General features: G+C 37.6%; 1 long non-coding RNA gene across 1 annotated transcript in view; it reads left to right on the top strand.

The window, feature by feature from the left end:
- The window catches only part of LOC308339327, a 74,625-nt gene that overhangs the window by 49,646 nt on the left and 1,866 nt on the right, over positions 1 to 23,113 (top strand). Inside the window, exon 2 of the long non-coding RNA XR_013966494.1 lies at positions 5,576 to 5,706. This is a non-coding gene — a long non-coding RNA (uncharacterized lncRNA). The remainder of the gene's footprint in view (positions 1 to 5,575; positions 5,707 to 23,113) is intronic.

Here is a 23,113-nt window from a genome sequence, read left to right as displayed (position 1 = left end):
AGTGTAATATGAGTTTCAAGTGTACAATGTAGTGATTCAGTACTTCCATACATCACCCTGTGCTCATCACTGGTACATTCCTTTTCTCTATCACCTATTTAACCCATCCCCCCACCCACCTCCCTCCTGGTAACCACCAATTTGTTCTCTATAGTTAAGAGTCTGTTTCTTGGTTTGCCTCTCTCTCTTTTCTCCCTTTGCTTATTTGGTTTGTTACTTAAACTCAACATATGAGTGAAATCGTATGGTATTTGTCTTTCCATGAATGACTTATTTCCTTTAGCATTATACCCTCTAGCTCCATCCATGTAATTGCAAATAGCATGATTTCATTCTTTTTTTATGGCTGAATAATATTCCGGGGGGTGTGTGTGTGTGTGTGTGTGTGTACCACATCTTCTTTATCCATTCATTAATTGATGGACTTAATGGGCTGTTTCTATAATTTAGCTATTGTAGATAATGCTATGATAAACATTAGGGTGCATGTATCCATTTCGAATTAGTGTATTACTAATACCTAATAGTGTGATTGCTGGATCATAGGCTAGTTCTATTTTTAACTTTTCAGGGAAACACCATACCATTTTTCAGAGTGGCTGCACCAGTTTGCATTCCCAATAGTGCAAGAAGGTTTCCCTTTTTCCACATACTCACTGACACCTATTTCTTCTTGTGTTGTTGATTTTCACATACAGACAGGTGTTAGGTGATATCTCATTTAGTTTTGATTTACATTTTCCTGATGTTAAGTGATGTTGAGCATCTTTTCATGTGTCTGTTGACCATATGTAAGTATTCATTGGAAAAATATCTATTCATGTCTTCTGCTTATTTTTTTTTTTAAGATTTTATTTGTTTATTTAACAGAGATCACAAGTAGGCGGAGAGGCCGGCGGGGAGGTGGGGGAGCAGGCTCCCTGCTGAGCAGAGAGCCTGATGTGGGGCTTGATCCCAGAACCCTGGGATCATGACCCGAGCCGAAGGCAGAGGCTTTAACCCGCTGAGCCACCCAGGTGCCCCTCTTCTGCGTATTTTTTAATTGGATTATTTGTTTTGGGGGATGTTATTTTATAAATTCCTTATGTTTGAATACTAACCCTTTATCTTAGGTTGTCTTTAGTTTTGTTGTTTTTCCTTCGCTTGCAAAAGCTTTTGATTTTGATATAGTCCCAACAGTTTATTTTTTTATTCTGTTTCCCTTGCCTTAGGAGATGTATCTAGAACGTAGTTGCTATAGCTGATGTCAAAGAAGTCACTGCCTATATTCTCTTCCAGAATTATTATTGTTTCAGGTTTCCTGTTTAAGCCTTTAATCCATTTTGAATTCATTTTTGTGTATCATGGTCCATTTCATTCTTTTGTATGTTGCTCTCCAGTTTTCCCAGCGCCATCTGTTGAGGAGACTTTTTCCCATTGGATATTCTTTCCTGCTTTGTCGAAGATTAATTGACCATGTAATTGGAGGTTCGTTTCTGGGTTTTCTGTTCTGTTCTGTTGATCTATGTGTCTATTTTTGTGCCAGTACTATACTGTTTTGGTGATTACAGCTTTATAATATAACTTGAAGTCTGGAATCATGATGTCTCCAGCTTTGCCTTTCTCTTTCCAAGATTGCTTTGGCTCGTCAGGGTCTTTTGTGGTTCTATACAAATTTTAGAATTGTTTGTTCTAGATCTGTGAAAAATGCTATTGGTATTTTGAGAGATAAAATGTAGGTTCTTTGGGTGTAGGTTCTTTGGGTGGTATAGGTCTTTCCATTTCTTTGTGTTGTCTTTAATCTCTTTCCCCAGTATTTTATAGTTTTCAGAGTATAGGTCTTTCACCTCTTTGGTTAGGTTTATTGTATCTTATTGGTTTTGGTGCAATTGTAAATGGGACTGATTCCTTAATTTTTCTTTCTGCTGCTTCATTGTTGGTGTATAGAAATGCAACAGATTTCTGCATGTTGATTTTGTACCTTGAGACTTTACTGAATTTGCTTGTGAGTTCTAGCGGTTTTCTGGTGGAGTTTTTTTTGGATTTCTATGTAGAGTATCATGTCATCTGTGAATAGTGACAATTTGACTTCTTCCTTTCCAATTAGGATGCCTTTTATTTCTTTTTGTTGTCTGATTGCTGCAGCTAGGACTTCCAGTACTACGTTGAATAAAAATGTGAGAGTGGACATCTGTCTTATTCCTGACTTCAGGGGAAAAGCTCTCAGTTTCTCCTGATTGAGGATGATATTAGCTATGGGTTTTTCGTATATGAATTTTTTTTTAAGATTTTATTTATTTATTTGACAGACAGAGATCACAAGTAGGCAGAGAGGCAGGCAGAGAGAGAGAGGGATGCTGGCTCCCTGCCAAGCAGAGAGCCTGATGTGGGGCTCGATCCCAGGACCCTCAGATCATGACCTGAGCCGAAGGCAGAGGCCTTAACCCACTGAGCCACCCAGGCGCCCCTCGTATATGACCTTTATTACATTGAGGTATCTTTCCTCTAAACCTACTTTGTTGAGAATTTTTTAATCATGAATGGATGTTGTATTTTGTTCAGTGTTTTTTCTGCATCTGTTGAAATGATCATATGGTTATCCTTTCTTTCATTAATGTAATGTATCTTGTTGATTGATTTGTGAATATTGAAACAATCTTGCAACCCAGGAATAAATCCCACTTGATTACGGTGAATGATATTTTTAATGTATTGTTTGATGTGGTTTGCTACTATTTTATTGGGAATTTTTGATATCTGTTTTCATCAGGGATATTGGTCTTTAGTTCTGTTTTCTAGTGGTGTCTTTATCTGGTTTTGGTATCAGGGTAATGCTGGCCTCATAGAATTACTTTGGAAATTTTCCTTTCTTTTTTTATTTTTTGGAAAAGTTTGAGAAGAATAGGTATCAGTTCTTCTTTAAATGTTCTGTAGAATTTGCCTGTGGAGCCATCTGATCCTGGACTTTTGTTTGTTAGGAGATTTTTGATTACTGATTCAATTCCTTTGCTGGTTATCGGTCTGTTCAAGTTTTGTATTTCTTCCTGTTTCAGTTTTGGTAACTATACATTTCTTCTAGGTTGTCCAATTTGTTGACATACAGTTTTTCATAATATTCTCGCAATTAATTGCTTATGTTTCTGTGATGTTGGTTGGGTTATTATTCTCTTATTTGTGACTATTTGGATCATTTCTCCTTTCTTTTTGGTAAGTCTGGCTAGAGGTTTATCAATTTTACTAATTTTTTCAAGGAATCAGCTCCTGGTTTCATTGATCTGTTCTATTGTTTTTTGGGTTGTTTTTTTTTTTTTTTTTTTTTAGTTTCTGTATCATTTATTTCTGCTCTAATCTTTATTATTTCCTTCCTTCTGCTGAATGTAGGCTTTACTTATTGTTCTTTTTCGAGCTCCTTTAAGTGTAAGGTTAGGTTGTATATTTGAGATTTTTCTTGTTTCTTGAGTTAGGCCTGTATTGCTATATCCTTCTGTCTTAGGATGGCTTTTGCTGCATCCTAAAGGTTTTGGACTGTTGTGTTTCATTTTCATTCATTTCCATGTTTTTTTTATTTCTTCTGTGATTTCCCAGTTGACTCATTCATTGTTTAGTAGCATATTGTTTAATTAACCCCATTTGCTTGTGGGTTTTCCAGGTTTTTTCTTGTGGATAACTTTGAATTTCTTAGCATTGTGGTCAGAAAAGGTGCATGGTATGACTTCAATCCTTTTTTACTTGCTGAGGCCTGTTTTGTGTTCTAATATGTGATTTATTCTGGAGAATGTTCAATGTGAAAAGAATGTATTAGGATGAAATGTTCTGAATATATCTGTTAAATCCATCTGGTCCAGTGTGTCACTCAAGACCACTGTTACCTTATTTATCTTCTCTTTAGGTGATTTGTCCATTGATGTTAATGTCACCTATGATTATCATGTTAGTATCAGATAGTTCTTTTATGTTTGCTATTAATTGTTTTATGTATTTGGGTACTCTATTGCATGTTTGGGTACATAATAATAGAGCTGTTCTTTTTTTGTAGCATTAATTAGCTCATATTCTTGTTCATATTCTAGTTCATATTCGCTGCCCATTTCACAGAGAAATGTTGGATCAAACTCTTGATGAGAAGTTATGTACGTTTTGTCACATCCATGCTTTTAGTAGTGTTTTGGAAAGGAAATTTATTATTTATTCGTTTATCATGTATTTTTAGCTGGATTCTAGAGTATAAATGAGGGGCAATGAGAAATGAAGACAAAGTGATGAGAGTAAATTATAATGGACCCTTTAGTGACATGCTAATGAAAGTAGATTTTGTTTGTAAGACATGGGGAATAATTGAAGGATTAAGAGAAACATTGAGAGCAAAGATGAAACAGTAGAGGTCTGTTAGCTTTATACAGCCTTCATGTTATGCCTGGATAGTGTTTTAAAACATAACATCCAGCAAGAGTGATGCTGGGTTGAATACAAGGTAGTTTTTTTTTTTTTAAGATTTTATTTATTTATTTGATATATATATAGAGAGATCACAAGTAGGCAGAGAGGCAGGCAGAGAGGGGGGGGGAACAGGCTCCCCTCTGAGCAGAGAGCTCAATGTGGGGCTCCATCCCAGGACCCTGAGATCATGAGCTGAGCCGAAGGCAGAGGCTCAACCCACTGAGCCACCCAGGCACCCCACAAGGTGTTTTGTACCTATTGTGTCATACCTGGTACACTACCCACATTTATGTTTATTGCACAGCTCCCGTAGACATTGCAATTCTTGATCTAGAAGTATGTCCTCAAACACTGTATAGAAACACTGTATCTTTACCTTATAGAAATATTACCTGGTCTGACTAACCTGTAAGTTCATATAAAGTCTCATTAACATTAATGCTAAATAATTATCATTCTTCCAAATGGAGGGCTGATGGAGGGAGGCAAGTGGGGTCTGGCCTACATGAGTGATGGGTATTAAGAAGGGCACTTGTTATGATGAGCACTGGGTGTTTTATGTAAGTGATGAATCACTGATTTCTACTCCTGAAACCAGTGTTGCACTGTATGTTAACTGACTAGAATTTAAATAAAAATTTGACAAGAAAAAAAAATAATTAAGGCTCTTCTATATGCATGACTCTCCATCTTCAACACCACTTATTTCTGAAAAAAATCTCCTTGATGTCTCATATGTCCAAGAGGAAAAAATAAAAGAAAGCCCACTCATTTCTTTTGCCATCCTGCCAGCAAGTCACTTGAGGTAGGGATTGCATTGTAACCGCTGCAGTTGAAGCCTTTCTGGGAAAGCAGCTTTTGGGCTCTCTACTGGCCTCAAGGGTGTCTACCACTGCTTGTCCAGTGCTCTGCAGGCCTCACCAGATGTGGCCACTCTCATTTAGACCAGTGATGGAGTGGCTTCTTTTTCCATATTAATTTCAAGTTTTTATTTAGATGCCAGAGCCTATAATCTCAGAGCTTTACTGGAAAATACCAGCGTTAGCTCCGAATGTAATTTTTCATCCATATGCATTACAAGACCTATCTTTAAGACTGTCTGGCAGTGTGACACCAAGGCACCATATTATTTATCATTTTTTTCTCTGATTTTCCCTAGATTCTTCCAATCCCCAGCTCCCACATACTTCATATTTCCTCCTTCTGGTGAAAAAGTACAAAAGCTCTAATGCATTTCAACTTGTCCAAATGGGCCCTCAGTGTGGAAGATGACTTTAGTCTCTCAAACAGGTAAGGGAAATCACTTTTGAAGTAGCAAGACACAGTACTAGATTAATATGACTTAGGGTAAGTAACAAACTGCATTTTCATGTTTTTATAGTTTGAACGTGTACCCGTAATCACATCAATATAAATATACCCACAAGCACAGTCTTTGTTGAACCTCTGTTTTAGAGATTCTACTGTTCCTTACCTCCTCTAGTAAGTTCTCCCTAAACACTCCTTTCCTGCTAGTTTTGGTTTACTGATACCACAATGGTCAAGATAACCTCTACTCCACTCTTTGTACCTCTACTATGTGAGAGTTAAAGAGCCCTTGACAGTCTTGCCTTCCATCTTCTCCAAACATGTCAAAACTCAATTCAGTACTTCTGTCTGTGAATCTTTTCTTGCTTAATTATGTCTTGTTTTAATCACTGCCATTATATTGGTTCATCACTTTCTGAAAGGTTTTTTTTTATGGAGAACTGTTTTCTTGAATGATTTTAAAAAGTATTCTTTTGGAGGGATAGGGAAAGAAATTCATGGTCAACTAAATTTGGGTAGTTCTGCTCACTCTATCCACATTTTTCAGTGCACCTGAGTGTATTAAATGTTCTAAGAAGTTTTCCAGTAAAGAAACTAATTTTGTATCCAGTGTTATTCATAAATGCTCCAATACTCATGTTACATTTGTTACATATTGCAGCTTTGTTAAAGTGCAAATTTCTTGATAAATAAATCTCCTCAATTTCTGTCATAACTCTCCTTAGTACCTGATTCAATACTGTGTATAATTTATTTAAACTCACGTATTATAAACTAGATACCGTGTTAGGTCCTAAAGTTCAAAGATGAATAATTTTTGTAAAGATTTATGGAATAACAAGTAGCTTTCAATGAATAGTATTTTGCTGATATTTAGCATTTATTTTATTATGGTAGACTTGGAGTTTGATTTTCAGTTCTAACTGCAACAGTTTACACTTTATTTCTCTGTCCCCATTTAAGGATCTGTTAATCTTTTTCTCCCATTATTATGTATGAAAAGACTTTTAAAGATACTTGAAAACCAAGGTACAATTATTAAATGTTACACAGGGATTTATAATTTTGAATAAGTAAAGTAAGTTTACTTATTCTTTGGAATCTAATATTAAGTTAGAAATAGAAAATTTCTAACAAGAGGAATCAAGAGATGGTGAATTAGTCAAACAAGGATTTAAAATAACATTCCTGAAACTCTGACTTCCTTAAAGCAGGAAACAATAAGAGCTATAGGTAGTGGCAGGAAGAGGTGAATGAAATATTTTGTTTCATTGCTGGTAAGCATGTCCGGGTGCTGTTGTGGTTATTGAAGGAGTTTGGGCTCAGTGAATGGTGCACATCAGTGCTAATTTCTTTCTTTTCTTTTCTTTTTCTTTTTTTTTTTTCCTAGAGAGAGAAAGGGTGGGGGGCAGTGGGAGAGAATCTTTCTTTTTCTTTTCCTTTTCCTTTTTCTCTTCTTTTCTAGAGAGAGAAATGGTCGGGGCAGGGGGGCAGTGGGAGAGAATCTTCCAAACAGACTCCCTGCTGAGTGCAGAGCCCAATTGCTGGGCTCAGTCCCGCAACCCATGATATCATGACCTGAGCCAAAACCAAGAGTTGGACGCTCAACCAACTGAGCCACCCAGGTGCCCTACCAGCGCTGATTTCTAATACTCAGAAGATTAATAGCTTCTGGACCCAGGAGGTAGACAATCAGATTTCAAAAGGACCCCTTATTACTCAGGAATTTGTAGTAGTGTTTGGAGTGTTTAACTTATTTGGAGCTAAAAGAATTATGGCTGCAAAATAAATAGTTCTTGGTTGTTTTCTAATTCAGTGAACACCTGTTGGCTCTCAATTTGATGTCACCAATGTGTTAGGCTCCATAGGGGTGTTGGTCGTCGTGGTGGTTTAAAGTTAAACAATATATTCTGAAGAGAATATAATCTTTTGAGAGAGATGGGAAGCTTCATGATATATGGAAAGCTTAAAATATATGACATGATAAAGTATGTAAAAATGTTAGCATTATGTGATTGAAGAAAACACAACAAAATGTTCAAAAACATCTTGAGGAGTGAACTGGGTTTGCTCTAATTCATTTAGGGGGATGATGAGCTCCTAGATAAAATGCTAAGACACCAAAAAACCCAAAAACAAAATAAGTAATAGTTTGAGGAGGTGAAGGAAAACAAATATTAAGGTTAAAATCTTGGCAAGTGAATGCACATGTTATGCCAAAGAGAAAAAGTTGAAGAAGAAACTACTTCTGGAGTCAGATGAGGGTCTTGTCATAAAATATGAACTCTGACCTTTTCATGAAGCAGAACCTTCCCACATTCTACAAAATGACAGCAGTCTTTGACATTAGCTTTAGGGAAAAATTTTGTGGTCTCCATGGCAAATCACAAGATATGTTAAGATTCTTACAACTCACCAATTTCTACATGCTTCTACTAATACACCAAGAAGAAAATGATACCACTGAGAAAAATATGTAGAATGTATTTTTTGTAAATTTTAGTTCAAACAGAAACGGAATAGTTTGGGTTTACAGACAGAATTGAAAAAAAAAAAAAGTGTCTTCCTGCTTTTTAAAGTCAGGAGTTTGGAGTAAAAAGATGAATAAGGGAAGTGAAACACTGACTTCACAAATAATGTTGAAGAACATAAATTTTTTGATACAATTCTTTGTGATGAAAAACACGTGGTTCTGTCAAGAGGAGGAAACATCTCATTGCAGCATGCAGGGCTGTCAAGATGATCTCAGATTGGAGAAGAGAATTTAAACTAAAATTTGAGAGCATTTTGGCATAAGAAAAGCAAAAGGAGGAAAGGTGCCAAATGTTTCTTGGAAGAAACTATTATCAGAGGGTCATATATCTATGCTCCAATTCCCAAAATAGAATCACTTACCAAAATAAGAAAAATATTTCAGAAGAATGCTACCACCTGGCTGTCCTCAAGGACTGGCCTTGCTTGGTTTCTACTACGGTTTTAGTCCCACTGCTTATGGATGCTAACATGGGCCTCTTGTGCCCTTTTTGGAGTCTCATTTAGACTTCTGTCCTTGTCCTCTGGAACCATGACAAAGTTAGTTTCATTTCTTTGTCCTCGGTCTGCCTTGTTCCAGCATCTTCCTTTCTCAAACAGTTTAAGTTTAGGCAAGTCCATGCTGGATTGTTCTTATACTTCTGAACCAAACATATTAAATAGATATGTATTCTAATATCAGAGAGGTTCTTAACTACTAAGACCATACTTGTGATTTTAGGTCCTCAGTTGAGACCATGGGTATGATTAATATAAAACTGAGACCACTGGATATTTCTGTCTTTAAGGATAGTCCCTAATAATCTGCCAGTGGCTAATTACTGGGAACAGTGTAAAGAAGGTGTTTTCTGGCCTTTCCTAGGCAGTAAGGGGAGTCCTTTGATCTGTGAAGGAAAGAGTATGGGAGCTGGTGGGGATGGTAGAAGAGGAATAGGGGAGGAGAGAAGGAAGAGGAGGGATGGTTGTCTCCCTTTCTTTTCCCCACTCTCCATCCTAAAGTTGACCACATGCCCAATATTTAGATCTGCCCTTTGTCCACTACTACCCAAACCAGGCTTTCCTCTGGTCTGCCACTTAATCTCATTTCCACTCCAAATTGAAGTTTTCAGTAGGAACTATTAGTTTGCTGAGATCAGATGTGTGTGTGTGTGCATGTGTGTGTGTGTGCGTGTGTGTTTTACTTAAAGTGGCAAATTGGGAAAGATCTGTTAAATATTCTGTGTATTCATAAAGATATTTGTGGTGCTGTATTTTAACCTAGATATAAGAACAAAGCTAAATTGTGTATTTGTGTTAAAATTTTTTCTTAAATCAAAAGATATGTAGGAATAGTGAAGTAAAATGATATTTCATTAATATTTTAAATAATTTTAAAAGCCAGAGTTTACTGAGAGGCCCAATATAATAAAATGGGAAGTACTTTTGCCTTCTCATATTTCTCCAGTTAAAAGTAATTTGCAGATACTGAGAAAACAAAAGCTTTTAAAGATTAAATTAATATCTTATCTATAAGAAATAGGTATGAAAGATGCCATGAAATTATGTGTGTGTATGTTTTTATAATGCCTTGGTTTAGATTATGCTCAAGGCAGTATTTCCATTTATTCAATCTAATAATTGGTTTTGATATTTACTCTTCTCTTCCTGAGACAGAGCAGTGTGGATTAATCTGTTGATTGTTACATGTGAAATAATTTTCTTTTGGAGCTGAGACTTGTGATTTCTAGAAATCAAAGGTCTTAACTCTAAGTATTAACTTCAAAAGGGCACAGGAAAAGGGCTAGTCTTTAACCCAAGATTTATGTACAAAATGTTACTAAATCAAATGTATCCATGAGCTTATAGATCATTCAAAAAAGGTAGTGAAACCTGGTTGTCCAATCAAGTGAGACCATGTTATCAGAGATATGGCAAAATAACACATTTGTTAATTGTGTTGTGATGCCATAATCACAGCCTAGAGATAAAAAAAAAGTTTAAGACATTGCTTCTCAAACTTTAATGGGCATATCAATCAGCTGGGGGTCTTACTGAAATGCCAATTCTGCTTTAGCAGAATTCAGTGGGCCTTCTTCAATTCTGCATTTCTAAAAGCTTTCAGGAAATGCCTGTGCTCTTGGTCTTTGGATCATACCTCATAATGTGGATGAGAAATCGGGGTAAGTTTCATGATTCCACTCCGTTTTTCTATTCCTCCCTTTTCTCCAACAGTGGGCCAACCTGCTCATGTGCACAAGTCAGAGTGAATTATGGTACTAAAAGGATAAAGTGAGGCAGTTTCTGTAACACTTCACTATAGATAAGTCAACTAGAAAGGAGTTATGTGTTCTTTCACATATTAGCTTGCTAAGATCACTCCTGGGCCACAACAGAAATGGTAGGATTATTGGTAACATATGTACTCCATGAGATTTTCTTTAGCTTTATGTGGTTTTGTTGATAGTTAAAGGTAGGAAAGTTGGGATTTTCTACTGAACTCTGCATTTAGCACTAGTACGTCACTTAATAATTTGAAAAGAAAGAAAAGTATTACCTGGCTTGAAAAAAATAAAAGGCATAGGTTATAAATAAATGTTTCGACAACATTGTAATTAAATGAATGCTTCCATTTCTTTTGGTAATTGGATAGTTTATCATTTCTTACAAATCAATGTGTGACTTCCTCAATGGCAAAGACTGTGCCTTGTACGCTGTGTGTTCTGGAGGGTGCGGGGCAGTTCTGGGTGCCCCTGAGCCTTCATCACATGCAGCTTTTTCTGCTCCTCACTCTGTATTCTCATGTTTTGTTTTGCAAACAAGATGCCTGAGTAGAAAGACTGTCATGCCCTGAAAGCTATAGTTCAGAGTGCACATGTGGTTCCGGTTTTCACTTCCTGAGGATCATTTGTTTTGAGGTGACTCTCGTTCTGTTTACTTTTACAGAGAGCCTTGTCTAGCATTTGAAAAGAATCTTGACAAAAGCTGTTGTGTGATTCTCTGGGAACAAATTACGTCACTATTCAGATTGTCAACATCTGCCAAATTATTGTTAAAATTTGGGGATGAGTTGATTATACTCTTCTGTCTTGTGTATGTTTGAAAATCTGCATAAGCAAAATCTGAAAGAAAGAGGAATGCAGACAAAGGAAAATAATCTTTTCAAGGTCAAAGTTGTGTAAGAATAGAGAACCTAAAATGAACACAAAGACATGCATATGTGTATGTCTTTAGAACTGTAAATTCAAAGATTTACCAAAAGATTTGTAAATTCAAAAATTTACCGAAAGATTTGTTTGAGTAATTATTCCTAGAGACTAAAAAGGGTCAAGTTTTTAGAAGCTTATTACTATCTTGATCTACTCAACGAGGTTACAAAGGATCCAAGGTAAGAGGATATTTTAAAATGCTACAGTTGGGGGGTCTGTAGGCAGCGAAGTAGGTTGAGCCTCTGACTCTTGGTTTTTGGCTTAGGTCCTGATCTCAGGCTTGTAAGATCGAGCCCTGCATGGGTCTCCACACTGAATGGGGGAGTCTGCTAAAGTTTCTCTCTCCCTCTCCTTCTGCCCTTACCATTACCACCTCCAACCCTAGCCCCAATCTCTTCTACTCTCTCTCTAAAATAAATAAATAAATCTTAAAAAAAAAAAAAAGGCTACAGTGCCTAATGAAAGTTCCCTGCTGATGATCAGGATAGAGAATAAGGGTTCAAGTTTGGTGGTTACATGGGCCTGTTGGTTGTCTCATCGTTGCTCATGTACTGAAGTTGATTTGTCATGTCAAATATTAGTTACTGAGAAAGACTACATGAGGACCTGGACTGATCCGTATAAAACTAATACTACAGTTAGTGAAACAACTTGAAGGAAATCAGATCGGGCATTCATGCACTTGTTTGAGTAACAAACATTAACTACAGGCATATTTTGTATAAGACATTATTCTAATAACTACAGGAGAAACAATTTATACTAGTCTTTTTTTTCCTCCAGTACCTTGCACTTCAGTGAGAAGATTTGATTTTATGTATTTGACTGTAACACAGAGAGTCTGTAGTAATTTGTACTGGAAACACAAGTGAAGGTCTAATCAAGTTAGCAGGTAGGCAAAATTACTTTTACCTAGGAAGGAATCCCTGTAGTTGATGAGTTAATAAGAGCCTTCATGTTTAAAAAAAAAAAAAAAAAAAAAAAAAACACCTGGATAGGTCAGTATGAAAATGTTATTTTCTGACTTGAAAATATCTTAGCCCTTTAGGCTTTACTTATTTAGATAGACATTAATAAACATAAGGTCAAAACTGTGATTTAACATTTTAGTACCAGGTTATTTATTTTTTTTTAAAGATTTTATTTATTTATTTGATAGAGATCACAAGTAGGCAGAGAGACAGGCAGAGAGAGAGAGAGACGGGGAAGCAGGCTCCCCACTGAGCAAAGAGCCCAATGCAGGGCTTGATCCCAGGACCCTGGGATCATAACCTGAGCTGAAGACAGAGGCACTGAGCCACCTAGGTGCCCCGTTACCAGGTTAGGTTATAACCTGTTGAATATACAAATAAAGTTATGACCAGATTGTAGTATGATACAGATTTTGTAACAATTCAAGTGTATATTCATGTACATCTATATATGTGTATCCAGATTTGGAAAATTTGGGGCAAGATGTACACTAAACTTTAAGAGTCATTAAGTCTAGGGGATAGAGCTGGATGGGTGGAATAGGGAGAAAATTTTACTACTTAGGTGAACTTTGGGAGACTTTTACTTTTTTTTCTCTTTGGTATTTTTCAAATTAAGAAGTTATAATTTCAGTTCAAATATAGAATCTTTAAAAAGGATCGAGTCCATGTCTCTGTCTTTAGGTAAAATAATAAAATCATATGTTGCCCATACCACAGGAGAGGAGAGCTGGGCCTTTTTTAATTTTTGGTTTTAGATTTTCCTTTTATGTAAACAAAGCCACTGTGGTATGATTGCGTATTGTGGCTTATATCACAATATTAGGAGGAAAATATACCACAATTGAAACTGTGGTTGTGTGAGACTGGAAAGGTTATAGAAGAACTGTTATGGGCGACCTGTTTTCTTTTCCTTATATTCCAAATTTTCTATAATATTTTTTGATGTTTTGATTGATATTAATTAGTTTAAAGAATAAAATAAAAAGTTATCTAAAATGCATTAGCTTATATAATGACATGCATGTGCATTTTAATACCATTAAAGGATTAAATTTCAATGCATTTTGAAACTGTCATAAGAATAAGATTATAATTAGATATGTTTTCTTTCTAAAGTATAAATCAGTGAGATAACATCATTTATAAATTATACCATATGTGAGTCATTAACAAATTAACGATGGCCAGCTTCAAGGATACTCTTGCTTTTGTAATACATAATACATTCACATTAAAACCATAACACACAAAGGAGGATATTTCACAAACATCTGCTCAAAGTGTCAGGATGTTTGGTTATTTTTTTCCCTGAAAGTCAGTAGTCTAAGCAGGGTTGTAACATTTCAGATATCAACATGTTTATAGGGAAATGTTCATCATGCATTTCCCCTCTTAGCTACGTGGCAGCACCACATAGTGAAAAGGCCCCGGATGCTGGTTTTAGACCCAGGTCCACCACATGCAAACCACGGGGAGTGTCGTTGTTGGATGTCACTTAAGCTCTCTCACTATTAGTCTTTTTGTTTGTTTAAAAAAAAAAAAAAAAAGGAAGGAAGGAAGGAAGAAAGAAAAAGGAAAGAAGAGAAAAAAATGATTCCTTTCTTCCCCTGGTGGATAGATATCTGCTATATTTTGTCTAAGAAACCCCATGCCTTCAATCAGGTGAGTGGGGTTCTTAGAGTGAGGAGATGGCTGGTGGTCAGCAGGGCTGGTTTCATGAGCACGTGACCAGTGAAGTCGTAGAGAGCTCCATGTTCAGCAGGGTCTCCCACTTGATTTCAGGTTCAATTGTCACCATTCTAAAATTCTTAGTTATTTTATCTTGATTTTGTGATTTATAAATGAAGTTGAATATGACAATGGAGAAGGACTGGGGTCTCCCAGCTGACTCCCTGCCACCCCAAGGTAGATATTAGCTGCTGGTTCCTTTCCCCCCTGGACTCTGACTGGCCTCCCAGGTCCTCTTCCTTTTGGGGACAGGTGAGGAGAGGCTCTTGCCCATTCCATAGGTGAGAAGAGCTGGGCTTCGTGCATTGCATACAGAGGGGTGAGCCTCTTATCCACTCCCTATCCAAGTAGCTAGTACAACCCATCTCTCTTGGGCTGGGGTGCTGAGCTTGTAAGAGTGAACATGCCTGGTTCAATACTCCTGTCTGCAACTGAGGCACCATGTCTGTGTTGGGTGGCTGGTAGAAGGTATACCTGGCAGCTGATGAGCTGTCCACATGTAGGTGTGTGCATGCTCCCTGTGATGGGTGAGGCCTTGGCTCTAGCCAGATGTTTCCTCAGCCCAGGGGAGCTAATGTTGAATAGCACGTAAGCAAAAAAGAAGGATGAAGAAGGACAGAAGGGAGGGAGGGAGGGAAGAAAGAAAGAGAGAAGGAAGGAAGGAAGGAAAGAAAGAAAGAAAGGAGAGAGGAAGGAAGGAAGGAAGGAAAGTTAGGAAAGAAGGAAGGAAGGAAGGGGGAAGGGAGAGAGGGAAGAAAGTAGGGAGGGAGGCAGGGAAAAAAAGAAAAACAAAAACCCAGAGAGATCAACCATGAATGAAAAGTAAAGTCTTTTCTCTTTTAGTGTCTATGATGACATTTTGTACCTGATTTTTGAACCATGGACCCCACATTTTCATTTTGTGCCGGGCCCTGCAAATTATTTAGTCTGTTCTGTGTGTCAGAGTGTGTAAGAGGTTGCTGAAAAGATTGGATGAGGTAAGATACAGTGGGCACCTCACAAAGGGTCTGGTACATAGTAGGTCTTCACTAAGTAGAAGACTTAGGAAGTAAACTGTGTGTCTTCAAAATATAAAAAGATTAGGAAGGAAATTCTGGAAGGGACAAATAATCCACGAGTGAGGAATCCTTCCATTTTGCTTTCCCTCCTCTTTCCCTATCTTCAGTATGGGTGGCTATTTCTAGAGTATGGCTTGCTCCTTTGATAATAGAGATTTAGTTTTGAGAACTCATTCTGCAAGTTTTTGATATCATTATTGGGAAAATGGTTTGCAATGCAAGAGGCCATTTCTAGAGCCATGTGAGGCGGGGTGATCAGCTAAACACATTATGTGTGGTGCCCCTCCATCCAGTCACTGGAGCAGTACTTTGATATGGGTTAAAAGGTAGCCTGGGGGATGTTAGGACAGGAAGCCCTTATAGTACTTTTACCTCAGCCCTTCTCTCCCAGGCTGACTTGTTCTTGTTCTCCATATGTGTGTTTAACTTCAAGGTGGAGCGAGGCAAGAGCAGCAGGCACCTGTTAAAGGTTGTAGACTCAGCCGGAGAAAAAAATCATCATAGCCTCTGGGACAGGAAAATGCCCTGTTTGTTTTTGTGTCTTAAGAATAGTAGTTTATTGAAAAGGAGTTTACACAGCTTGCTGAGAACCATTTTCCAGAGAATTAAGTCTCTGTTTTCTCTTATCTCATTTTTACCTTTGCCACTAACCCATGAGCAATAAAACTCCAGAACCTTATAAAGTCTTATGGCCAATAAAATAATTCAAGAATGTAATATGTTTGGTCTGGGAAATCTATTTTTATCCATTACATGGTACATGGAGTGCCCTGTACTTTCTTCCAAGTAACTTTTGGAGGATATCTGGTAAAATAATTCAATATGACTAGCAGTTATTTTCTGGAGACTACTATTGTTTTGACATGGAGAGCATTGAAAACATATGGTCTTTCATGTCTCTTGCCTTGTGCTTTCCTGGAAAATGTTTATATTTGCTTGTGGTAAAATGCATTAAGTTTCATAATCCTGAACAACCTTCTGGTATGCAGATTCACTTTCAAGCCGTGCAACTGGGGAAACAGAAGTTTTTACAAAAAGATGAGCTTTTCTTATGTAGCTGTGCATTTTGTACAACACAGGTGCCAAATTTTATTTTATTTTTTTCTAATGTTCAAATTCCAAAGCAACTGCTAGGCTAGATTATCTTTAGGCTGCCTTCTTCATGGCTTGTATTCTTCTAGAATCAGTGTAAGTTTGGCCAGAATTTGTCAGCCTGAAAGAGATGGCAAGGTCTGTACTCGTTTAACCTCAGAATGTGGTTTCTACACTGTTCATTGACCCTTGTGATGATGAGGATAACTGTTTCCTGTGCATAGGGTGGAATGAGATGGCTTGATTGAAGGCTTTTTCTTGACATAGGATAACTATAAAAAGTACATTTTCTTCATACGCTAAGATAAATCTACTGGGCATTATTGCTAATGCTGTTTCATTTATGTCCAGAATCAGTAATCTGTCTTTCTCCTTAGCGTTTGCCATATTTAAGTCAAGGAAGGAAGAGGTAGTTTTGGCTGTCCTCACTAACAATGGAAATCCAAAGCAAAATTTGAAGACATCTAAATACACATATTTAGAAAAGAGATGGTTTTCAGGTTTGCTGAAATTAAATCTTGATTAGAGATTGCACACTAGTTGTTCAAGATTTATATTTTGATTTATTTTGTTGTATGCATTATAATAATGGACTATATGCCATCTTTTTAAGGCATACGCATACCTTTGCTTTCCTGACCTTTGTTTTCAGTTGATGGCAAGTCCGGTCTAAAACGTTATTTGGGGGCACCTGGGTGGCTCAGTGGGTTAAAGCCTCTGCCTTCGGCTCAGGTCATGATCCCAGGTTCCTGGGATCGAGCCCCGAGTTGGGCTCTCTGCTCAGCGGGGAGCCTGCTTCCCTTCCTCTCTCTCTGCCTGCCTCTCTGCCTACTTGTGATCTCTGTCTGTCAAATAAATGAATAAAATCTTTAAAAAATAAAAAAAACGTTGGTTGGTACTGAATTTATAGTTGTGTCTCTTAGAGAAGTTCAGCATACCAAAGAAGAATTGGAAAAGACACTCTCTTGCCCCCAAATTTATGGCAACACCAACTAAAATATCAGAGTATTTATAATGCCCAAAAGCTCATTTATAATCAGTGTGGTTTTCCAAAACATACAATTTTCCAGTACTTTGGGCCAATTTTCAAAGAAAAATTATTTAATCTTTATTTGAGGTATTAGTTAAAGGAAAAACAGCTTGACTCTAAGCACTTTGGAATTCATTCAAGACTCAAATTGTTAAAAGTGATTCAATCTGTTCACCGTCTTGGGTTTTTCAGAGATTATCCACCTGTAATAAATTGAAAAACCAGAGAAGACTATTGTTAGAACATTTTCCAGTTGGCCCATTAAGTACTTTATGGAGATTTCTTGTCTGAAAAAGATGGGCATGACATGCACTATTTGTTCTATTTGTTTTGAGAAGATAATAATAGCAAAAAAACTCCAATCATCTTAAAGGTGTACAGATATTCCCATATGGACAGCACATGAATTTTCAAGATGAAGGCACTCTGAAAGGGATTTTGACTCTATGGAAGTTACATGAGCATTGGGATGGGAGAATCAGGCCAATCCTTATTAGTATGATTAAACCATTCTTACACAGGCTCTACCTAGAATAGAAACAAGTCATCCAGAACCTGACTGAAGTAAGGTAATGAATATAATAAGCTACAGAAGCAAAAGAAGTCAGGGTGCTTCCAAATGGTTTAGTTTGATTAGTATTAAAATGAGAAGGCTCTGATTTTGAAGGGAGTATTTAAGAGCATCAGTATTTTCAGACACTAAAAATTCCAAGTACTGTGTGATGCAGGCAAAGAGGCTGAGAATAACTCTGATTATCCAGTTTCACTGTGAGCATTTTATTCAAGGTGCAAGAGCTAGAACTTGTGAAATGTACATACCATAAAGTTGTCAGAAATAATATGACTCTGTCTTATAAATTCTTAATATTCCACATATATTCACTATGATTTGTTTGGCACGTATTGTGATCTCTCAGGGGTCCTTGCCCATCTTGAGCTGATGAAATGTTTTGTGTTTTGAACCTGTTTCTGTTTTAGTGTTAGATTCAGCCAGATTTCTGAGTCTGATGTTGAATGCTTTCAGTTCGGAGTTTTGCAGACTGGAAACACTTTTGTAGTGAAAGCCACAATGAAACAGAGTTTTGCCCTGTGAGTGTATATTCGAAAATCAGTCAAACTTTGATATAGGTCAAATATTTAAAAATAAATTATTCAACTTTTAAGCTATAAAAATTATTATAAAAATGTTGAGAAATACTTTTTTTTTCTTACTACAAATCACTTTTCAGTATATGAAGATGAACAGAATTCAGGCAGAGAAGAACTTTTGAGGAAACACAGTTCTGATGATTTTATTTTATGTAGACCTGTCCCAGCTGATTCCAGATAATGTGTGAGGAGCCTAGAGACCAGGCTCCCCTCACTCTAACAAGGTTTGGTCAAGAACTGTAACTGAGCCATTAAAACAGATTATATATACTTTTTTTTAAAAAAGATTTTATTTATTTATTTGACAGACAGAGATCACAAGTAGGCAGAGAGGCAGGCAGAGAGAGAGGAGGAAGCAGGCTCCCCGTTGAGCAGAGAGCCCGATGCGGGACTCGATCCCAGGACCCTGGGATCATGACCTGAGCCGAAAGCAGAGGCTTTAACCCACTGAGCCACCCAAGTTCCCCAGATTATATATTCTAATTTGAGGCACTTTTCAGTGTCATTTTGGAGAAACTTTGCACCACTGCTTCTTGCTTGAATTAGGGAATTTGACGAACCCACCCAAGTCCAAGTAGATGCTGGCCTTTGGTGAGGAGCTAGTAGGAGCTTAAGTGTCTACTTGGACTGCGTGCAGGGTGTAGCTAAAAGAGTGTCTTTTTGTAATTCTCTTGGCCAGTTAGAAATTCCTCAAAAACGTATCTTGTTTCTAGGAAGTGATCTCAGCCTAACCTATTGAGAAGGCTTGGAAAATTGCTTTTATGCAGTGGCTCCATTTTAATCAGTCATTCTGGAAACTAGTACTGGGGGCAATTAGCAAAAATCAAGGTTTTCTGTGAAGCAGATGAAAAAAGCTCTTTTACTCATCCCAAACATACAATTTAGAGATGTGTTTAAAAAACAAAAATGGAAGAATAACACAATATATATTGGAAAATCCACTTCCAGAGGGTGTCGTAAATTGTCAGACCTGGAAAGTTCTCAAAACTAGAGGTCATTTAGGGGCACCTGGGTGGCTCAGTGGGTTAAGGCCTCTGCCTTCGGCTCAGGTCGTGATCCCAGGGTTCTGGGATCGAGCCCCATGTTGGGCTCTCTGCTCAGCGGGGAGCCTGCTTCTCCCACTCTCTCTCTGCCTGCCTCTCTTCCTACTTGTGATCTCTGCCTGTCAAAATAATCAAATAAAAATCTTAAAAAAAACAAAAAACTAGAGGTCATTTAGTTAAACCCCTTCACCTCCTTTTCTTACCTTAAGTGAACTGAGGACTGGGCTGATTCAGTGACGTTATTGCCAAGGCTTAATATGTGATCAGCTGCAGAAGGAGGTAGCCCCATGGTATACTAAAACTTAAATTCCTGTTTCCCTGCCTAATGATCTAGAGAGTATTTCTCTCTTACAGCCCTATAAAAAGACATACCCGTAACCAACCATTACTGTACGCCCTCGACACATGACATCTCCTGATTTCCTAAATTAACAACTTATGCAACTAAGTTTATGCAACTTACCACATTTTAACATTCTCCTCAACTTCTAACAAAGTTTCTGCTCTTATTACTAAGTGACTAATTTGTACTCTGACTAAAGTATAGGTGAAGACTGCTCTTCAGTTGCTTTAACTTGCTTCTGTTGAAATGTTCATATTAATCCAAGAAACAAAGTCACTGCTGAGTTGACCACTCCAAACTTGCAGACCACCTTTCACTAGAGCCTACTTTCACTGGCTTCTTTGGTTCTATTTCCAGATCTAGGGTTAAATATCTTGGGGAAGAGAAGTTGGAAATGGTTTGTTTGTTCACGTATCAAGAGAGTCGTGTTGAGATAAAATGATGATACTTAGCTGGGCCTACTCAGTAGCCAATTTTCTCTTTTGTCTGAGTATTACTGACTTTTTAGGGAGGTTAGAACTGCAAAGGTTAAATTTACTATTTAGGAGTCTATTGCATCTCTAATTAACCTAGGGTAAATTCTTTTGACAAAGTCCTTTTAATTTCTGGCAGTACTACACACAATCCATCATCTGCTCTGTCACCCATCCTCTCTATTGAGTGATGTAACACGAGGTAAGTAGACACCATTGGAGATAAGTCTACCAGTCATATATATGGAAACAGACTAACAACAACAATAACAACCAAAAAGAGGCCACCTGGAAGTTAAGAGCAGGTATGTTATTTCCCTGAGAATTTTGGTCCCTAATTCTTCACCCAGTAACTGTCAGGCTATGCTGAATCCAGAATCACTAAAAGGTTGCCTTAGTTATCACTGCATTTCTAATTGTTTCTTGGCAATATTCCTATCACTGTCCTCTTTTTGCAGTCTCTTTTCAGTTGCTTGATCTTTCTACATCTCCTCCAATGCAGTCAGTTGCTTGCTACTATCTTTGCAGTATCTCTGACATGTGTCTTTTTCCCGTTGCCACTCTTGCCACCAAACTCCAACCCTCTTTACCTCTTACTTGGTTGATGAATTGGTCTCTCATTGTTTTTTTCCACTTTTATTTTCCTTCTGCAATTAATTTTATTTTCCTTTTATAGAGTAAGCTTCTTTTTTTTTTTTTTAAAGATTTTATTTATTTATTTGACAGACAGAGATGACAAGTAGGCAGAGAGGCAGGCTGAAAGAGAGAGAGGAAGAAGCAGGCTCCCTGCCGAGCAGAGAGCCCAACTCGGGGCTCGATCCCAGGACCCTGAGATCATGACCTGAGCTGAAGGCAGAGGCTTAACCCACTGAGCCACACAGCAGCCCCTAGAATAAGCTTCTTAAGACAGAGGCTGTTCATTCACTTAAATCCTCAAAAAATTTCAAAGCTTTGCCATCGGCTACCAAATGAAGAAAAAATGCTTCCAGCTGATGTTCAATGTTTTCTTTTATGGTGGAGGTAAAAATAGCCCAAATACCTATAGGCATCAGACATATGTGAAGCAAGGTTTAAGAAAAAGTTTTGTCTTCACTACAAACAAGAGGGCAGCCTAGTCATAATAATAAACAGTATCTGACATTTGCAGAAACAATAGGAAGTGATAGGAACTGTGGCCAATGACAGTTTCTGCCCTGTTCAAGAGGTCCACCTCTCATCTCCACTGATAGGTGGGAATGAAAGCCCAGCATAGATGCCAGAACCTTAGATTTTTTCAAGAGAAGCTAAACATTCAGAATTTTATGTGCAACCTCCTATTATTTAATACTGATAGCTTATTCAAATAAAACTCTCTCTCTCTCTTCGGGTAAAAAAGAAAACGAAATGCTGATCAGGCCAAACAAGTCATCAGGTAGGTAAATTCAGCTCATGGTCTGAATGAGCTGTCTGTAGTATATTTTTCCCCCTAAATAGACTTTATGTTCAGTACCCTACCTTTTTTCTCATCATGACCTCCATGGTCTTGCCTCTTTGCCTTTGTCCTTGTAGCTCTTATCCCCAGGAAAGGCTTCTTAACATCCAATCTATTAAACTCTTACCTACCATGGAAGCCTACCTCAAATTCTATGTCCCCTAAAACAACCTCCTCCTCCTCTCAGCCAGGCACTTACTTTCTTACAAACCTTGACTCCTTTCTTCTGTGGCCCATTCCTTAACTCTACCTTGCACATCAGCTGTTTCTACTTGACTCTAAGACACGTGAGGAAAGACTGTCTCTAGAACCCCACAATCTTTGCAAATAGCACCTAAATATAGCTGAAGCTCAGTAACTTACCAAGAGATGGGGGAAAGAGTGTCTGTATTTGGATATTTCTGTTTCAATTTAGAACTTTCAGTCCATCTGCTTCTTATCAAAAGAAAGTGGGTCCCTTTAGTCCTCTCCTTCCTCCCAGTGCCCAGGTACCCATGTCCACAATGTCTGCAGATACTCACTTTTGTGGCACAAAAGGTGACCTGGAATCTGCCTACTTTAAGGAGGAGAAGCCTCACTGTACAAGAAGGTCATCTGGTAGGTGGACAGTGGGTCCTGGCCAGAATGATGCTCCGATTCCTTTCTCAATAAAAAGACAATGGATTTGCTCATTCTTGTTCTCAGCTAGAACTCTTTTAATTCCTCTTTCAGGCACCAGACAATAAAACTCCATCTTCAGAATTAATGTTCTGAACCTGAACTTTCCCTGTCCTTCCAGTGTTGAGTTCTGAACTGCTTTTACTGATCAGATAACAGGCAATCAGGCAGGCTGCCACAAAGCAAATAAACAACCACTGGGAACTTAGTCATGCATATTTAAAAGCACTCGGCCTGAGCACAGTTTTTATCGATGAATGATAAATGCTTTGGCATTCCTTACCACCTTAGTGCAATTTAAAAATAAACCAACTATAGTAGACCCTTACCTTTCAGACATAGAAAAGCCTGTGTAGAAAGCAGACTTCTTCACAAAGCTGATTCTTATTAGGAGTGTCGTAATTCTTGTGCTATTGACTGAATTGGTTGGGGGTTTTTGGTTATACTCTAAGAAACTCAAACCAAGGACAGGTCCTAAACTATATTGTAGTGAGCAGATTTGTACTTTATATCTAGCATAATAAACATCAAGAAACTATTAAAAATAGGAAGTGTTAGAATAATCACTGAAAGATTCAAGGAAATCTAAGAGAAAAATGCCCATTTTCCAGCTTCCTTACGCATAATCATTAATTTGATTTCTTGTTTCCTTCT

The sequence above is a fragment of the Martes martes genome (genome assembly GCF_963455335.1).
Source record: "Martes martes genome assembly, chromosome: 3".
In the NCBI taxonomy this organism is placed as follows: Eukaryota; Metazoa; Chordata; class Mammalia; order Carnivora; family Mustelidae; genus Martes; species Martes martes.
The sequence above is the reverse complement of the archived record's forward strand: the minus strand, read 5'-3'. Positions and strand labels throughout refer to the sequence as shown.